This window comes from Cervus canadensis, chromosome 25, assembly GCF_019320065.1.
Source record: "Cervus canadensis isolate Bull #8, Minnesota chromosome 25, ASM1932006v1, whole genome shotgun sequence".
NCBI lineage: Eukaryota > Metazoa > Chordata > Mammalia > Artiodactyla > Cervidae > Cervus > Cervus canadensis.
In genome coordinates, this window is record NC_057410.1 from 13,103,845 (window position 1) to 13,116,630 (window position 12,786).

General features: G+C 36.4%; 1 protein-coding gene across 4 annotated transcripts in view; it reads left to right on the forward strand.

Moving 5' to 3' along the window:
- FRS2 (fibroblast growth factor receptor substrate 2) overlaps nt 1-12,786 on the forward strand; it is a 101,663-nt gene that overhangs the window by 43,466 nt on the left and 45,411 nt on the right. For 3 of the 4 annotated variants that reach the window (XM_043446274.1, XM_043446275.1, XM_043446276.1), the window contains exons 2-3: nt 10,152-10,247; nt 11,177-11,219. The exons of the other annotated variant lie outside the window; for it this stretch is intronic. The gene's annotated coding sequence lies outside the window, so the exon portion shown is untranslated. The remainder of the gene's footprint in view (nt 1-10,151; nt 10,248-11,176; nt 11,220-12,786) is intronic. 4 annotated transcript variants of the gene reach the window in all.

Sequence of the window (12,786 nt, forward strand, 5' to 3'; positions counted from 1 at the left end):
CCGCAGCCCGCCAACTCCAAGTGCTGCCGCCTCTGCCCTGGACTTGACCTTCCTGCAGTTGCTCCACCGTTAGTATCAGAGAGAGTTCCTTCTGGTCTCTTCTCCTCTCGTTAGTTGCCCATTTCTACTCTGAGCTGAGCTTTTTTTGTTTGGTGGAGCCTATGTCCTGGCTATACAGGACATGTGGAAATGTGTCTCACCTTTTGAAATCATAAAATGGTGTGAGGTTCTTAAATTTAAGATGTGGGAAACTCTTTGACTTTCTGAAATCATAAAGTGGGGAAGTTCCCAAACTTATAAGGGAGTTCAGATGCTAGGCAGACAAAAATAGCGATAAGCATTGAGTGTATCTAATGTTTTACATGTAATGTGTGCTGGGCTCTCACTGTGTTCTAGGTACCGTGCAGATTTGTCTTATAAGCATTATCACAGGCCATCCTTACAACAGTAGAAATGAAGTGATAAGGGGAGACGGTGAGTAACCGGGCTGAGATCACACAGTCAGTCATTGCGGAGCTGGGACATGAACTCAAAGGTGATTCCAAAGCCTGTGCTCATAACTGCTGTACTAAACTAACTTTTTTTTTTTTAATATTTATTTATTTGGCTGCACTGTGTCTTAGTTCCAACATGCGAACTCGGCTGTGACATGTGGGATCTGGTTCCCTGACTAGGGATCGAACCGGAGCCTGCATTGGAAGCGTGGAGTCTTAGCCATTGGACCACCAGAGAGGCCCTTAAATTAGCTCTTTTAATAACCTTCCCCCAACATATTTCGCTCAAACTCCTGTAAATAAATCTGTTAGAGTAACTCTACTAAGTTTATTAAAGTAGTTTGTATTATATGTCTGTGTATTTAGGCATTTTAAAGGAAGTGAAAATTTATGGCTTTAATTTTATCTATTTTCAACTAATTCAATGACTTTTTTCCTTTTTTCATTTTGTGGCTATTTTTCTAATTTGCCACAGGCTACAGTCTGATAAAATGTTTTCTTTCTGAGTATCGGTGCTTGGAAGCCAGTAATTGAGTGTGAGAGCTGTTAGCAAGAAGAAGAGGGGACACAGCATGGCCAAGATTAAGGAGGGAGGAAATAATCTCTCTCTCTCTCTCTCTCTCTCTCTCGTACACACAGCCCTGGGAGAGGGAGGGACAGAGACAAACATATATATGGAAGGAATGAGGGGGACATGCACATTATAAATTGATAGGTTGAAATGATGAAACTCCTCTTCTACTTTAGGAAAGTCGTTGAGGTTTTGTTTGGTTTTTTTTTTTTTAAGTTAGAATCAATGCTTTCTTTAAACAACTAAGTTTTAAGCTTTTGGACCAGTTTGTATTTTAAATTAACTTATATGCTTCTATTTTAAAGCTTAAAAGTGATGTCTAGGAGTAATAAATAGGAACTGTTATTTAACTTGGGGCATATCCAGCTTGATTTGGGGGGAAATCAGGAAGACATACTCTCGTGGCTACCGTGATGTCACCCAAGCTAGAGTATTTCTTCATGAACCAAAACTCTTGTTAATTATTCCTCTAGTATGAGTCTGTCTGTTCTACAGACTTTTCTATGCTACTAAAACAGCACTTTATAATAATGTTATTTTGTTCACTTGTACCTTTGGGACTAAATGGGAGGCTGTAATTTTTGTGAAATTGAGTAGACCAAGTGCCCTTTCACACACATACTCTTGTAGAAGTCTAAATATGAGTTGGTACTAGAGAAATACTTAATGTAAGGTAAATGTCCATGAAATTAAAAGTGACTTTTGTTCTCTTTAAGTATTACATTTGTAATATTGAATATACTATGCCTTTTGTCCTTATCCTAATCTAATCTTTCCTAGAATATAAATCTAAATTTGAGAACTCATTTCTTTATGATTTTTTTTTTAATTTTTGGTTCAGTGCAGGCTGTATACAATGGGTTTTTGTCTAAATGCAGTTGATGTTTTATATATATATATATATATATGTATATATATATATATATGTATATATATATATAGTCTGCTGCTGTTCCACTCCTTTACTTTGAGATTTATTCTTCTGTCATGAACAGGTTTAGTGGACCAGCAATCCTCAAATGGGCAGTAGTCCTTTTATGAAACTACCAAGTTGAAAACAGGATGTTGGCATATACACACTTTCTTATCTTTATAAACATTAGCTAATGGTGTATTTAACTAGTCACCTAAGTAAAAAATGCAATACTGGGCCAGAGCAGTGATCCATCTGGCATAGACTGTCCTAAGAACTGTACCAGGGGATCAGGTTACGTACTGGAATTCTGTCATCCCTAAAGGATACACAGGCCATCTCTGACTCCCTTAACTTGTGTACTGTATTCAGAACACATGCACTCATTTAAACTCTTCACCATCCTGATCTGTTCTGATTATATATATATATATATATATATATATATGCTATGTATGTATTAAGCTAAAGATTTGTTGGAATTGGTAATTCTAGGGTAAAATACTGTTTATAATATGAACTTCACATCTTTCCTTGCTTATTTGCTGCTTCATTTTCTTTACCTATAAAATATAAAATGATTTCACAGGTTTCTGTCCTTGCCCCCCCAGTCTCAAAATCTGTTCTGTTATTTCTAATATGGCCAATTTATGAGGCTTGTCTTTCTCTCCCTCCTTACCATTTTTTCCCCCTACATACCATTTAAATATAGAATTTTAAGGAAATTCTTTATGTATTAATATAGTGAAGAAGGACAAAGTTATAGAGGGTCACTGAATTCCTTTGAATTATCAGATGGCTGTAAGTGAAAGTTTTGTGGATTTTAGGAGAAACAATATTTCATAGCTGTAGTTCAGAGAGAACAGGTATAGCTTATTTGAGTCCCTTGGGTTATAGATTTACTGATGGTTCTATCGTGAAACATGAATTCTGCTTTTCATTTTGTTGAAAACTGATTGAAGGTGTTGGTCATTCTTTCTTTCATTTTCCTTTGTGAAGTGCCCACCATGAGAAATGAAGAGTTTGATTGTGGGGAAAATTTGTGTCTATTACATTGTTGAAAATATTTAGAGTCTACCAGAACTACTAAAGAATGGAAATAGTAGTTTCCTCCTAGCAGATAAAGAAGGAATTTAGAAAAAAAGTATAACTCTTCTAGGTTGACTTCTATTTTTGAATTACTGATTATCCCCTAGAAAATACAAGGGCCAAAGTGAGCTTTATAAAAACTGTTGCCGTTTTTGAGAAAGTTAATGCAGTTGGGTAACAGTTTGTGGGAGCACATGCATGTTACAGCATCTTCAAGAAGAGACTATCAAATACTCTTGGTATTCAAAAAACTCAATCCCCTGGAATAGAGTCAAAGTAAATCTGCCTTCATACCAAACTACTCTCCATAGTGAGTATTTTTTTGTGTTATATTAAAAACTCATGAAAAACAGTAAAGCCACAAGCTCTGTGAAATTTAATTTGTATATATCTCTTCATTATGTATAATGTTGAAGACATAGAAGAAAACTAACTCATGAGATACTTACCTTAATGTTCTACATAGACTCACATGTTAAGATGTCTTTTTAATTTTTTTTAACTAAGAAATATATTTTATTATCATGGCCAGAATGTGTGTAGCATGTTTGTATATAAAACAAAAGTTTTAATGGAATTCCTTGGCGGTCCAGTGGTTAAGACAGTGCCTTCCAATGTAGGGGGTACGGGTTTGCTCCCACATGCCTCTGGGCTAAAAAACCAAAACAGAAAACAGGAGCAATTTTGTAACAACTTCAAGAGAGACTTTTAAAAAGTTTTAAAAAGTAACAGCTATTCATATTGTGTGCCAGAGGAAGGGAGGGAAGGGGAGAGGCAGGCACACCAACTGTAGGGAGAGGAGGTGTGTGTGATAAGCTTCACGAAGCAATACGTACTCCATATGCAGCGCACTGCCATTTTGTTAAAATGCAAAGCAAAACAGCAGACACTGTAGGCGAAAGTTGTATTATTTACAACTAGTGCCCTGGAAGGGTGTGTCCTCCTCTTCCCTCCTCTTTCCTTCATCATTCTTAACCATCAGTGCAATGATTTGAGATTGTGAGGGAGGTTTCTTTTTTTAAGTGTTAATTTATGCTGACAATTGCCAGGACACAATCAAGTATTAGAAGACACAATCGAGGTATTAGGCCTTTGGTAATTTTAAATCATGAATCTGTTGAGTCTCTGTTCTGTGTAAGGCAGTAAGCTATTTAAATGGCGTTTGTTTTAGTCCATAGGGATAATTTGTTCCAAGGAATCTTCATGTTCTCCAAGTAACTGAGGACATTTCCTGGGTAATGTGTCTTGATAGTTAAGTAATCACCTTGATTTTTATTTTATAGTAGGTGTGATGCTTTCATTGATTGATAGGCAATGCGTACATCTGGTAACAAATGTACAATTTAGAAAAAGGTATAATGACATGTTAAAAATCAGATTCTGTTGAGTATAAAGAACTGAAGTCTTGAAAAACAGTTACCCTCCAATTAAAAATAAAATTGCTTCTGGGTAAATAGCAACAACAATAAACAGAACTGAAGTTAGTATGTGTTATAGTGTCAGGAAGGTGTTCCACATGAGAGAATTTTCCAGAAAAGGAAAATTAGGAATCATAACGAATAATCTGGTTGTAAATTTTAAGAAGTTAATGAAAAACTTTTAATGAATGTATGTGTATGTATATATCTATATATCAAGAGAGAAAGAGACAGAAGTATTTTAAACATCCAGAAAAGTACAGAAACTATTTTGATCAATATCTGTGTTACCTGCTCTATTAAATCTTAACATTTTCCCCCTGACTTCTCAGGGAATATGGAATAGCTGTCAGATATGTAGGGTGATTCAGGTGAATCATTATGAATGAATACTAATTAGTGAGCTGTGTTCTTACTCAGTTCTCTTAGAGCTAAATGTAGCATATTCTTCTGGTTCATCCCTAATGCTACATGTTTCTTATTAATGTATAACAGTGGACCTTCCTCTTTTGCGTTCTTATTTAAAGCAACTTTGGAAGAATAGAACAGATTTCTCAAATGAGCAGCCTGGAGTTACATGTTACTCCTATGGGGCAAATGTGGTATTTGTGACTAATCATTTTATTCTAGTTTAGTGCAGATTATAACAGTGAAAAAGGGAGACTGAGATTTTGCATTCTGAAGCTGTTTCTTTCTGGTTTGGACAGGTTATTTAACCACTCTGTTTTGTTAATCCCTTTCCCGCAGGGAAGTTCTGAGAATTAAGCAAGCTAATATAAATATCTGGCACAGAGAAGTTGCTCAGTAAAGGTTCCTTTAATATCACTAGCCTTTTTGTAAGTGGTTGAAGTCTGATTTCCAGTGAGTGGGGGCATTGCTGCACAGCAGTCCTCAAGACTTCTCTTCACCTCCCTCTCCAGACAAAGCGGATTTTAACTTTAGATTCATCACCCAGCTCTTAGAACTCCAGCTGACTGTTTTCATTATACTTTTGGTTTATTTTTGTATATGAGGTCTGATAGGCACATAGCAAATGCTTTGTGAGCCTTAAACTAAGTGAAAATAGATTGTTCAGATGAAAGGTATGTGGATAAGTCAGTTTTGGGGCAATTCTAGAGAACTCTTGCCAGAACTGGTATCTTTTGTTTTGGTCTTCAGAGACTGTTAAAATATGATCACTGAGTCATACTTGTTTTCTCTGTCCCCTGGCTATCTCTCTTAGGACCCTGAAGCTTGCCAGCCACACACAGGATGTTTAAAAGGCAGAGTAGGCCTTAGCCCACAGGGAGTTTGTTTATTTTTAAAAAATTATTAAGTTCAAACATCCCTACCATGTCATAGCTAGTCTAGTCATGTTGGAGTTATTGAGTTCCTTTGATTCTTTCTTGTGATCATGGTGCCTAAAGGTAACAGATAAATTTGAAAGAGTCAAACTTTTCCTGAGTTTACTTGGAATTTTATAATGTATTCTCCAACAAATCCCTACAGGAGTAGGAGGAAAGGGAATGCCATTTATTTTGGTAGCTGCTTTTTAATGGGACTCATATATTTCAAATTTTTCACCACTTCTTTCTAGGGTTATGATACAGATGATTTAAAAACAAAATCAAACCTGAAAAAAAAAAAGCCACCCACATTATGGTAGCTGTATTTTCATTAATTCTTTGAAGTTGTTAACATAAGAATCTTTTAAAAGGGACAGTATAGCTTCATAGATCTTTAAAGAAAAGAAAGAAGTGAAATCGCTCAGTTGTGTCTGACTCTTTGCAACCCCATGTACTGTAGCCTAGCAGGCTCCTCCGTCCATGGAATTTTCCAGGCAAGAGTACTGGAGTGGATTGCCTTTTCCTTCTCCAGGGGATCTTCCTGACCCAGGGATTGAACCCAGGTCTCCCGCATTGCAGGCAAATGTTTTACCATCTGAGCCACCAGGGAAGCCCATAGATGTTTAGACACAAAGATAGGAAAATTGATTACATTTGTGTTTCAATGATTGTTCTTGTTCAGTTGCCCAGTCGTGTTCGACTCTTTGCAACCCCATGGACTGCAGCACGCCAGGCTTCTTTGTCCTTCACTGTCTCCTGAAGTTTGCTCAAATTCATGTCCATTGAGTCGGTGATGCTATCTGCCCATCCACTCCTCTGCCACCCTCTTCTCCTTTGGCCTACATTCTTTCCCAGCATCAGGGTCTTTTCCAGTGAGTCAGCTCTTTGCATCAGGTGGCCAGAGTTTTGGACCTTCAGCATCAGTCCTGGCAGTGAATATTCAAGGTTGATTTCCTTTAGGATTGACTGCTTTAATTTCCTTGCTGTCCAAGGGACTCTCAAGAGTCTTCTCCAGTACCACAATTCAAAAGCATTAATTCTTCGATGCTCAGCCTTCTTTATGGTCAAACTCGCACATCTGTACATGACTACTGGAAAAACCATAGCTTTGTCTATATGGACCTTTGTCGCCAGAGTGACAGCTCTGCTTTTTAATACACTGTCTAGGTTTGTCATGGCTTTCCTTCCAAGGAGCAAGCATCTTTCAATTTCTTGGCTGCAGTCACTGTCTGCAGTGGTTTTGGAGCCCAAGAAGATAAAATCTGTCATTGCTTCACTGCCATGAAGTGATGGGACCAGATGCCATGATCTTAGTTTATTGAATGTTGAGTTTTAAGCCAGCTTTTTCATTGATTCAGTGATTATCATCTTTAAAATTTATGACTGACTTCTTACATATTCTCTACCACATAATGAAATCCAAGACAGATATTTCGGGTTTGCCTAGGGTACCAGGTGGAGAAGGAAATGGCAACCCACTCCAGTATTCTTGCCTGGAGAATCCTGTGGACAGAGGAGTCTGGTGGACTGCTGTCCATGGGATCGCACAGAGTCAGACACAACTGAAGTGACTTAGCGTTCATGCATGCGTTGGAGAAGGAAATGGCAACTCACTACAGTATTCCTGCCTTGAGAATCCCAGGGACAGAGGAACCTGGTGGGCTGCCATCTATGGGGTCACACAGAGTCAGACACGACTGAAGCGACTTAGCAGCAGCAGCAGGGTACCAGGGTATATCTCTTTAATGAGATGACTTAAAAACCAAGTCTTAAGGAAGTAAAGGAGGAGTTAATTAGTACAAGACCTGAGCACTGAAGTGAGAACGTGCTTGATGAGTTTCAGAAAAGAGGCCAGCGTGGCTAGAATGGAGTGAACGAGAGGGAGAGTAGTAGGAGGTGAGGTTAGGGAGATAGGGAAGGGAAGTATCAGTTCATAGTCCTTATGGTCTTTGTAAGGATTTTGGCTTTTAGATTGGTGTGAAGTGAGTGAAAGTCACTCAGTTGTGTCTGACTCTTTGCGACCCCATAGCTCACCGGGCTCCTCTGTCCGTGGAGTTCTCCAGGCAAGAATACTGGAATGGGTTGCCATTCCCTTCTCCAGGGGATCTTCCTGACCCAGGGATTGAACCCAGGTCTCTTGCATTGCAGGCAGATTCTTTACCATCTGAACCACCAGGGAAGCTTCTTAGACTCGTGAGAGGGACTCAGTTAGAGGATTTGAGCAGAAGACTGACATGATCTGATTTTCTTTTGAAAAGAACTAATCTGACTATCTTGTTGAGGTGAGCAAGGGAAGCAGCTAGGAGATTAGGTGGAGAACTATTAATGCAGATGAGAACTAAGGTGGTTTGGACCATTGTAAGAGTGGAGGTGGTGGAAGTGGTAATATTATGGATATTTTTTGAAATTGAAACTCCCAGGGTAAATATTAGGTTTATTTTTTCATTAATGATTATAAAATGGGTATTTTATAATTCTGTCATTCTTTCTACATTCATTATTTGGAGTCCTATAAAACATTGCTTTTACTTATTGACGACCTGGTTACTCTGGGGGTACCTTTCATGTAAGAATGGCAGGATAAATACTTGATTCTTTTCCATTATTAGTTTTCAGGATAATTACTTCTTGCCCTAATAACTGTGAAAGATGATAGATTTTTAAAAATACATTTAATGTTGCAGTCAGTGGTAGTCATTATAATTTTGATGTTCAAAATGTCATTATCATTTGATGTTCGTTTGACTTTAAAACATGTCTTCAGAGTAAAAACTGTGAGATATATTCTGAGAAGAATAACTTCCATCCCTGTCTTCTACAACCTGCTTTCTCTTTCTCTATAGATAACCATTTAAAAAGGATTTTGGTTTATCCTTCCACTGCTTTTTGAAAGGAAGAAAAGCAATTCTATAGTAATATTTGTATTTCTCCTCACTTTTTTACTGAAAGAGCAGCATTGTGTGGAATACTAATTCAGCTACAGGATGGGAAGTAGTGGGTAATACTGGGTTCCTTGAAGGTTTTTCTAGAGATGAGTCAGGTTTTCACTCCTTACTGATTTATAAAAATCTTTTATAAAGATTTTTCTTTATATTCCTAGCTGTCTCCACATCAGAGAACGTGTATATTAAGTCGCTTCAGTGGTGTCTGACACTTTGCAACCCCATGGAATATAGCCCACCAGGCTCCTCCGTCCATGGGATTCTCCAGGCAATAATACTGGGGTTGCCATTTCCTTCTCCAGGGGACCTTCCAGACCCAGGGGTCAAAGCCACATCTCTTACATCTCCTGCTTTGACAGGCATGTTCTTTACCACTAGTGCTACCGGGGAAGTCCTACAACAGAGAGCATACATGTTTTAAAAAGAAGAAGGCCCTTGTCCACGCCATTTGGCAACATTTGGGAAAATCGCACATCCAGCAATTCTCTTCTAGGAGTCTTACCCAGAGGTTGCAGTAATAAAATCACAAAATATATGGCTTTATTTTGTTCCTTGAAGCTTGGGGACCATGTCTTGGTTGTCTTTTAGTTATGGACTTTGTTTGTTGGAGAAAAGAAACAATACTAATGATGTATTAGTAGTCAGCACTAACATTAATGGCGTATGTTTGGAAGAAATGATGTTTTGAAACGTTGCTTCTTTGACATACTATCAGGTTAAATATTTCATTAATTAACATTAAATCATTTATAATTTTATTTATTCTTTCAGTGACTGTTTACTGAGCACTTAGGGCATGGCAGTCATTGCGTTAGATGCTCGAGAGATAGCAGTAAATAAGAGAAAATAATCTGCTCTGGAGCTTAGGTTTCTATAGATGTGAGGGGGAAATAGACAAGCTTAATAAATAAGCAATTATTTTATTGTTTTCAAACATTCAATTTTAGGAATTCCCTGGCTATCCAGTGATTAGGATTCGGCACTTTCACTGCCATGGGCCTGAGTTCCATACCTGGTCAGGGAACTAAGATCCCTTAAGCTGCAAGATGAGGCCAAAAAAAAAAAGGCCCAAAAGCCAAATGTGCATCTTCGGGATTCCTTTTCCACCTCCTCCTTTTCTTGTTTTCCCGTCAGTAAGTGGCATCTTTAGGAATTGCAAAATTGATGGGTGAAAGGGATTGAGAACTGAAGACATTGTTGATTTTTATATTCAGTATGTGTACATAACTTTAATTCTGGGGCCCTCCCACCTCATCCTCAATCCTGTTAATGTTTTTTTAGAAGCTTGGTTAAGAACTCTTTTGACAGTTCCCTCTAGTCACTAATATTTAGGTAATTGTCCTTAAAGATTTTATATTTTTGTTATAATATGTTCTTAATTACTACATCTTTATTTCAGAAATGACCATTAAGAAGTAGATGCCCAGATGCAAAAGTGATGCAACAGTCAATTTGTCATAAAGTAAGATGCAGCTGTGGCTTTTCAACCAGATTAGTAAGTGTATAAATTTAAAATTCTTTTTTAGCTTTATACTTACTTTGTCTACTTTGAAGAACATTTAATAAAAAATATAGTTGACTTTAAAAAAAGTGTCGACTTGTGTTTTTGTTTTTCTTTTGGATTGCAGTACAGATTCTAGCATATAGCTCTGGAAAATGTATGTCTTAGCTGTACCTTTTTAAGAGCTCTAAAGGTAATATAAAATTTTAGTTTTGAGGAAATAGAAGAAAAAGAGTCACTGTAATACTGCTGTCCAAATACAGCCACTCTTAGAATTTTTAGATATGTGTTTCCCTTCTGACCTTTGTTCTGCACATTAAAAAAACAACACCTTATGATCATAGTGTTGTAAAGAATATGCTTTTTGTATATATTTTAAAATTAAATTTGTTAAGATGTTTCTTCCTGGGAATAAAAATACCCTTCAGTACAGAGTTTCTTATTGGAGTGATGAAAATGTTCTAGAATTAGGTGGTGATGATGGTTGCATAATTTTGTGATTACAGTAAAAACCTGTGAATGTTACATATTAAAGAGATATATTTTATGACATATATGTTATAGCTAAAAAAAAGTACACTTCAGAATATCAAATCTTGGCAAGAGTAAAATTTGATTAAGTACTGATGTCTTGGAATATGAAAACATGCCACCTGTTATTATGTACGCTATTATGTACTTAGCAAAAATGATTTGTCAGTAGAATCATAAATATTTTTATAATACAATAATCAGTTTTATAATAAATGCTTTAATGAAGATAATAAATGCTTTTATTATTTGAGACTTAATGTCTCTTAAGCTATTTAATACCAAATGTTGTAATAATCCAAATGTACTATGCCAGCATTTTGTAACTTCACTTTCAGAAGACTTTCTAGTTGAAACTAACACTTAAACTTTTCTCCCTGAAATTTTTTTAGGGACAAAATTGTATCTGTTTTTCTCAGAAGAGAATTCCACAAGGTAAGACATTGTTAATAAAAAAATAAATGTAGGCTTATTGCTCTGGATTTTTTTTTTTTATCCTTTTCCCATGCTTATCTCATGTCTTTTCTTAATTATTACAAGATTCTCACACATTTATTAGCTATTCCTTTCTACCTCAGAATTTGCTAGCAGGACACTGGTCATCTTATTTAAAGTTAGGATTAAAAGGATCTGATTAAAATAGTCACCTTGAAACTCTTATCATAGTCAGGGCTCATTCCTAGCATCTTTAGGAATAGGTTTGGCCATTTTGAGGAAAAAGTTCTTTTTTTCATTGGGGCCCATTTACTTTTTACCTCAGTGGATAGTGCTATCTAAATGACTTCACTATGAAGTGTGTTCATAGGAACTCTCTTAGGGGTTGTAAGTTAAAGATTATTTAGCTACACTTCTATCTATGGAAAATGTATAACTCCTTTATTTAAGAAGTGGAATGCTTCCTACCAGGTAAGTAGTAAAAGATTGAACAACATCTAGTATTTAAAAAAAAAAATCCTGAATGATCACCTTTACAATGGAGTTTAAATCATCATTGATGTACATTATTATTCTCTTTAGATTTATAAAGGATGAAATGTTCAAGTGAATAGATAGTAAAATTTCATTATCAGTGTGCTTACCCTCTACCAGATAACTTAAAATCAATCGCCTGGCAGCATTAAGAACTTACTTTGGTTAAGTTTTCTCAGGAACTTTTGGCATAGGTAGTAGTGATCACTACAGATTAATTCAATCTGTCGGACTCAAATAACTTTCTCATTTTTTCTCCTTTTTCAGTATCCTCTGTCCTGAGGGGAACACAAATACTCAACACACATCTTTTCTACCTATTTTTGTATCTGCCACAGATTTAGTTAATCAAGTGAGTGTTTAGCCTGACAACTGAAAATAACGGGGACCCATTAGCTGATAAGGAGGAAGGGAGAGCGAATTACCATGCTTTCATTCCCAAGTTTCTTGTGAAACTCTTTTCCCTTACTTTTTTCTTCTACTTATAGGGGGTTAAGGGAGGGGATCCTTGAACCTTTGAATAGCACTGTCTGATCTTCCAGGGCATTACTGAAAGGCAGTACTTCAGGAGAGATCCAGATCCTTCTTTTCCTGGACCACAATGCTTAAAAAGTTAAAACGGAAATTTCAAGAAATTTAATCTTAGTGAACTGATCTGTTACATCTTTGACACTGTTCTTTTGGCAAATAAAATTTAAATGTCAGACATCAGTAAAAAGTATGATACAATGATGATGTATATCTTGTCTATATATATGTTGTCTGTGTCCATAGGGTTCTCCTATATGTATTCAGTAAATCTATATTTTTGTACATAACCAGATGTTTTCATAATTTTTTGAGTAAAAATAATCTAAAAAAGATTATTCACATTTATATAGTATCACTCTGCTACACAGTTAAAGGTTTTAAAAGGACATGACAAGTTAAATTATTGCTAACCCTACATTTAAAAGTGATAAGTTTTATGTTATATATACCCTATCAGAATTTTAGAAGGTATTTAAACTTTGGGGCAACTTTTGCTTATTAT